The sequence below is a fragment of the Hylobates moloch genome, unplaced genomic scaffold, assembly GCF_009828535.3.
Source record: "Hylobates moloch isolate HMO894 unplaced genomic scaffold, HMol_V3 SCAFFOLD_8, whole genome shotgun sequence".
In the NCBI taxonomy this organism is placed as follows: Eukaryota; Metazoa; Chordata; class Mammalia; order Primates; family Hylobatidae; genus Hylobates; species Hylobates moloch.
This window is the reverse complement of record NW_026652283.1, coordinates 88,552,863-88,559,757: the sequence shown is the minus strand read 5'-3', so window position 1 is coordinate 88,559,757 and position 6,895 is coordinate 88,552,863. Positions and strand designations below refer to the sequence as shown.

General features: G+C 40.8%; 1 long non-coding RNA gene across 1 annotated transcript; it reads right to left on the bottom strand.

Annotated features, from left to right (window-relative positions):
• Positions 1-1,730: 1,730 nt before the first annotated feature.
• Positions 1,731-5,452, bottom strand: LOC131384000 (uncharacterized). Its single transcript, XR_009214445.1, has 2 exons — positions 5,194-5,452; positions 1,731-2,033 (listed from the first exon to the last, which is right to left on the bottom strand). It is a non-coding gene; the product is annotated as an uncharacterized LOC131384000 (long non-coding RNA).
• Positions 5,453-6,895: the final 1,443 nt, after the last annotated feature.

Below are 6,895 nucleotides of genomic sequence, written 5' to 3'. Positions count from 1 at the left end.
CAAAATCACAACACTGTCTTGGCACCCAGTTTGTGCCAAGGATGGCTTCTCTGGTGGTGCTAGGGAGCCTCATCCTCCTTATAGTCACGTAGCCTACCCACTAGATAATTATAGAGTCCAAATACGAAGAGTGCTTTTGCTACACAACACATCACCACCACTTTAGAGAAGTCCCACAGCTCCTGCTGCAGTAAGCCCTGTAGCTGTCAGCCCTGCAAGGAGAGGCTGTGTCTGTCTTGCTCATCCCTGAATCCCCAGTGCTCAGCATAGGGCCGGAATGTGGTAAATCTTCAGTAAATATTTATTGACTCAGTGACTAGATGAATTAATTTCCTTAGAGTAACTGATGCTGGCTAGAATTTTGAGGATCTACTGAATATTAGAGAGACAACAAAAGGGAAAGAATGAATATAACAGAAGCCCCCACATGGCTTTAAGTAGAGCAGCTTCTAACACAACCAGTTCATTCCCAAGGTCAGGCTCCCCAAGGTCTGGTCCACATTTCCTGGCTCACTGAGATATCCCGGAGGGAGGGATTTGGGGATGGAAGTAGGGGCAGGGGAGGGAAAAGAGAAAGAAGGGAAGAATGACAGAGGGGGATTCTCACACCACTACCCCTCCAGGGTCTACCTATCCATTCTATTTACCATCATTGGAAGACTGAGATGAAAATAGTGTGATGGTTTTAGAACGCTTCTTTCTTGATATCTGCCCCAGATACTTTCAAGCAAGGACCTGTTTCAGAAAAGCATTTCCAGTGGAAGAATAATGTAATGGAAATGTATAATGTAGTTTAAAAAGAGAGAAAGTTTGAAAATAGCATCATAAAAGCAAGTTTTCTTCCTCTTTCCAAACACATTTTAGAAAATCTAAATAACAGAAATGAAAATAAATATATCATATATGGAATATAACTAAAGTGGTATACAGAGGAAACTTCTTCCCTTAAATATGTGTTTCAATAAAAAAGGAGAGCATTAAAACAAATGAATTAAGCATCTAACTCAGTAAGTTAGAAAAATAGCACAAAATAAACCTAAGAAAAGTAGAAGGAATGAATACCATGAAAGGAGAAATAATGAATTACAAAACAGAATAATAAAACAAATTACATATCCAGGTTTGGATTCTTTGGCAAAACCATGAAAGAGATAAAGCATTAGCTATCTTAATCCAGAAAAATATGGAAGAGTACAAAAGCACAAAATTTTAAAAAATGTTAAAGTGAAAAAAAAACAGATATAGAGGAAATTAAAAGAATCACAAGGGATTACTTTGCTTGACTCTATGTAAATATATGTGAACACTTAGATGAAATGGATAATGTTCTAGGAAAACATACTTTACAAAAATTGACTTAAGAAAAGTTAGAGAATTTTAATAAACCAAGTACTACAAAGAAATGGAGAAATTGTCAAAGAGCTGCCCTTCAAAAAATACTAGGCCTACATGGTTTCCAGAGAAATTATTCCAAACCTTTTAAGAAGAAATTATTTCAGTGTTATTTAAACTGTTTCAAGTCATTAAAAAAGGGAGAAAAACTTCCAAATTCTTTTCATGAAGGAAGCATAATATTGATATCAATCCCCACAAAGTTGCACAAAAAATAAAGTCACGGTTCAATCTCACTTATACTGAAACAAAAAACCCTAAATACAATAAATTCAAGAGCACATTAGTAGAAAATATATCTTAACCTAGTTGAGTTTAGTCCAAGAATATACTAACAATTTAATAACAATTTATGAAAGTTTAATAATAGAACATCTTTTTTGTTGTTGTTTTAAAAAAACAAGAAGTTACAAAAAAGTGGCAACTTCATTAAATTTTCTAACATATTTTATTGTTTAGTAGTTTTATTTGAGATATGTACTAGGGTGACATCTTAACAGTCTTAGTGTTTAAGGCCTCTAAACATCTTGACCAGGTCTTGATTGCTGCAAGAAGTTGGGTAGCACTGCAGACTGGCTCTGTTGTATGGGAGTCCTGGAGTCTGCTGGTTGACTCACTTTTAACACAAGTGGACCTGGAGGCTGAGTATGAGAGAGAGAAAGGGAGATGGTTAAGGTCCTTGGTGTTAATATAGACCCCACCCTAACAGGGGATAGACAGCCACAGCATTCCCCTACCCAGGTGAGGTCTGTAGTACTCTTGGGGTTTGGACTTGTCAAGGAGCTCAAAGAAAAATCCTCTGGCTCTTGTGGTGGGGAGGTTGGAAAAGGGGAATCCTGCAGGGACTGGCATTTGCACTGTAGCCAAGGTGGCAGCTAATTTCTTTTTCTTTTCTTTCTTTTTTTAAAATAGCAAATCCACCTTAGTCAAGGCACTCACTAGCCATTGCTCCCTGGAGGCTAGAAGACAGAGCTAATTTTTAGGACATTTAAAATCATAACATTTTTAGATGCAGTCAAAGAGTGAAATCGACCTTGAGGTTGAGGGGAGAAGGTTAACATTATTGGGGATGAGCATGGAAGTGAATCATGCTAGCCACTATGGTTCAGTGATGGCCTAGAGGAGAATCAATGAGAGCTGTACAATTTGGAATGTTTTCAGCCTGACATACTTACTGGTGTATGTGATAGAGATTAGTGTACATTGACAGAGAGACAGAGACAAAAAAAGGAGTGGAGAGGAGATAGGGAGGGCAAAGGGGAGAGGGGGAAGCAGGGTGGGGAGAGAGGGAGAAAGACTCATTTTATCTTTTAAGTAAAGCATAATTATGGATCAATACTCCATATTGAACCTGCTGGTACTGGTTTCTGGTTTGCAGCAATAGCTGCCATGTACTGAGATTGCTTCCCTGGAGGAATGCAAGAAGCTGCCTCAGACCATGCCAGGTTGACTGGGCTTGTTCCTGGGCACCCTCTTGCTAGGCCACATGTGCTAAGTCATTACTCACAAAAGGGCTGGACGGACAGAACATAGGCAGACTTTTTTTTTTTTGGTATACATTATATCCTAGAACCTCGGACAACTGGGCCCTGTCCTTAATTAGACCTTCAACACATCCACCCATATGCTAGTGCTTTCAGGACAAGCTTCTACCTATAAGCACTGGATTCATTAAGCTAAGAAAAGATAGAAAGTGAGGTCTGGGAGAGCCTGTTTTTTGGAAAGTCTCTCCTTTCATGTCAGCTATGTGGGAATCCAGCTCTGAGACCCAGCAATGAAAGCCAGAGAAGCAGAGGAGAGCTTGCGCTTACCAGCCCTAACCTCTCCCCTAGCCTAGAATCCTCCCTGCCACATCTCTGAGGGTTGGTAGCCAGCTCCTCTTTAATCTCTTTGAGGGACAGGGAGCTTACAGCAAAACTAAGCCTTTTTTTTTCTTAAATAAGAGAGCCTCTCTTGATGCAACTTGGCCTACTTCCTCATTTTACAAACCTGTCAGTTTCATAATTGAAAAATGACATCTCATCATTGTTTTGTTTTCTGTATCTTTGAAACAGAAAAGTTGAATGTCTTTTTTCATATGCTTATATTGGTCATTTATATTCATCCTTCTGTAATTTAACACTACATTTCCTTTGCTTATGTTTTTCCTATTGGTGTGATGTTTTCAAGATTAATTTAAAAGAGTTTTACATGACTTAAATTATAACCTTTGTTACATTTATTTTCATATTTCTTTCCTGGTTTATAATTTTCCTTTTGTTATTGTTTTGTTATGTGTGAGAGAAAAACAGAGCTGGTTAAGGTCCTTGGTGTCTATACAGACCCTGCCTCCAACAAGGGATAGATAACAAAATATGTTACAAAACTTAGAGTAGATATTTTAAATTTTATGTAGTTAAACCTTTCTACATGAGATCTTTTGTTGTATTTATCCAGAGAAACTCCTTCTCATCCTGAAATAACTTAAATATCATTTTTTAACATTTAGATGTTTATGTCCTTTTAAAAATATGTAGTGTATATTTCACACATCTTAATTTTTATTTATCGTGAAGTCTAGATTAGATATAACTTTTTTTCTCCTTCAAAAACAGCCATTTTCCTCAACACCATTTGTTCAGTAATCCATCTCCTCCCCTTAGTTTGTGATACATATGTTAGTATAGATAGCTAAGCACACTTGAGCAGGGCAGGAGAGGGCCTCCCCTCTATCCCAAAGAATGTCGGGCAACCGTCAGGTGATGGTCAGGCAGTTGTTAAATTGTCTCTCTAAAATAATAATTGGCCACAGCTGGCTCCAGGGAAAGGCGGGCTCCCAATAGATAGAAAACACCTGAAACTGGTGATCAGCAGCTTCCCAGTTAAGATTTCAGGAGCTGGGCGAGTGGGCTCAAGCATGCGCACTAAGAGGCAAAATGGCGGAGTTAAACTGGTGTATGACGCTCTTCTGGAAACGCTAAGCTGGTAAGGGAAAAAAACTCCTCAAATGGGCATGCACTCAACTTCAGTAAACATACTGCACATGCAGCTCCTCCCAAGTGCTGTCAGGCCACTGTGCATGCAGACAGCCCACCCCCAGGGAAGAATCAGGGGAGAAGAAACGCAAACCCTGGAATCATGCCAATGATTCCCCAAGTCAAGGGCTAGATGGAGCTCTTGGATCTCTCAGGTCAACCACCTGACTCTCTTCCAAATGTACCTGACTTTCTTTCATTCCTGCTCTAAAACTTTTTAATACACTTTCAGTCCTACTCTAAAACTTGCCTCGGTCTCTCACTCTGCCTTATGCCCCTCAGACGAATTCTCTGGAGGCAAGAATTGAGTTGCTGCACACCTGTATGAATCCACTCGTCTTAACATGTATGATAGGCAAAATTCCCAAAGACACTAAGGCCCAGTTTTCTGAAACAGCTTTAATCATTATACATTTCTGTCTGGTGTTGAATGGAAATCTGTCACCTTTTAACTTTTACTTCTTGAAGCTTCTGCTCCTGTGGCTCCAAAATATGAGGACCCTTATGACATTATTCTGTGAATGTGTGTAGGGGGCTCTGTGGACAGATGTGTCGCCAGCAAGGCACCTTACTACAGATTTCACTTTGCTCTGTTTTCTTTAGTGAGAGGACGTTATCTTCCATGTCACATGTCACAGTTTCTAGCTTCATTAGAAACCACTTTGATGCCCCTGAGGGTAGCTTTCCCCAAAGGCTATGTGTAGGGAAAGTAGCCTCAGTTGTTAAGGGAGAAGCATGTTTTCAAGATGTATTACATTTTAAAGGTCTGAAAATGAGGCAGCCTTACCTATGGGCAGCTAGAGAGGTGGCGGAGATGGAGAAGTGGAGACAGTGGTTTGCAGTCTGCATGAGGGCCTGGAACCAGACCTGCCTGGGCACTAATGGGGCCTGCTTGTGGCCTGTTTCCACCCTGGGGAAGAGACTGGAGGTGTGTGTGTGGACTAAAAGAGAGTTACTACCTTGGTGCCCAAGCTTGTAAACCTCTATGCTTGCATAGGGACCATCCCTGTGGATAAGCACCCATGGGATAGTGTGGGTCTAAGCTCCAACAGCCGTAGTCTGTTGCAGTGAGAAACAGTGGTTGCCATGGGATACCCAGACTCCAGTTCCCTCTCTGCAGCATCAGGGAAGGCTGACTGTTTTGTGACTGGGATTCCTGTTTGCATCAGGGAAGGCTGACTCCTTTGTGACTGAGTAACCCCGCTGGGAATCCAGTTTGGGCATCTGCGAAGCCTCAAGGGGAATATACTGAATTAACTGTTAATAATGTTTGTGTCTACTTAAGTAATTAATCAGAAAAAGTAAAGATTTGACATGCATTTGTGGAGCAGTTCAAACCAGTTAAACCTGTCAAAATGGCTCAAATCAGATCAAATAGTTTAAACCACACAGCTATGGTTATTCCTCTCAAATCTTGTTGTCTCCAGACTCAATATTCTGATTTGTATTATAATAAAGTTATTCTTAAAATGGCTTAACTTTCAGCACTCTTATCACCCTTATCTAATTCATCTCCAGTTTGCCAATATTGCCATTAAGCCACAGCATCTAGAATTTACCAGATAATCCAGTGAAGCCAGCAGATTGGTAATCACTCTTGGTCTGTATACAGTATGGGTTAGATGTTTTCTATTTGTCTCTTCAGATCCACTTTCCACACTTCTCTACCCTGGCCTGGGCCTGGGCGGCTGGCTGGTGTGGACTGAATGGGCTGCATCAAGGGGCTTCCTTGCTCTCTGGCTTCTGGTTGGGTTTGGCCAAGGGGCATCAGTAGAGACAGGAGGAGAGTGAGGTCCCGGTGCTTACTGCCCTGGCTTTCTTCTGCTTTGTGCCTCTACCCAAGGCCACAGCTCTTTTAGGCAGATGTCTCTGATAACTCTTCTCTCCTGGTTTCCTTCGTTGGTCCTTGAGACATAGGGATGAAAACAGCTTCCACTCTTATACCATATTTTGTGTTTTTCTTAGTTTTTCCTGCACTTTTATAAATAGTTCTCATTAAATGCCCCCTAATTACTCGATTTGACATTGTCATTTGTTTCCTAGGCATATGCATTTTGTGAAACATCCAGGTGTTTCTTATGCACATTATATTTGAGAACCATTGAGTGAATAGTGCTGAGGTGGCTAAATGGAATTCCCACCAGCTTTTTAAATTATATTATAGAAACAACGATACATATGTTATGAGACTCCTCCTCTTGCTTCCCAGTGAGGGGACAGAGCCATGCACATTATTGTTTGGCTGGATCTCTACACAGCCATCAGTGAATTGCTCTGAAATTGACCTTCTTATGGTAGAAGGTAGGTGCTGTCTGAAACCCAAAGGCTGGGCAAGAAGAAACTGGGGCTTTGATAAGCCAGGGCTGGCGAAGTTTCAGGAATTAAGAGCTGAGCAGTCACAACAGAAGTGATTCACTTATATCGTTCTCTGCTGGAGCTTGCATAGGGACAGCAATATCCCATTGAAGAGGCTGGTGCCAGGGTCCCAG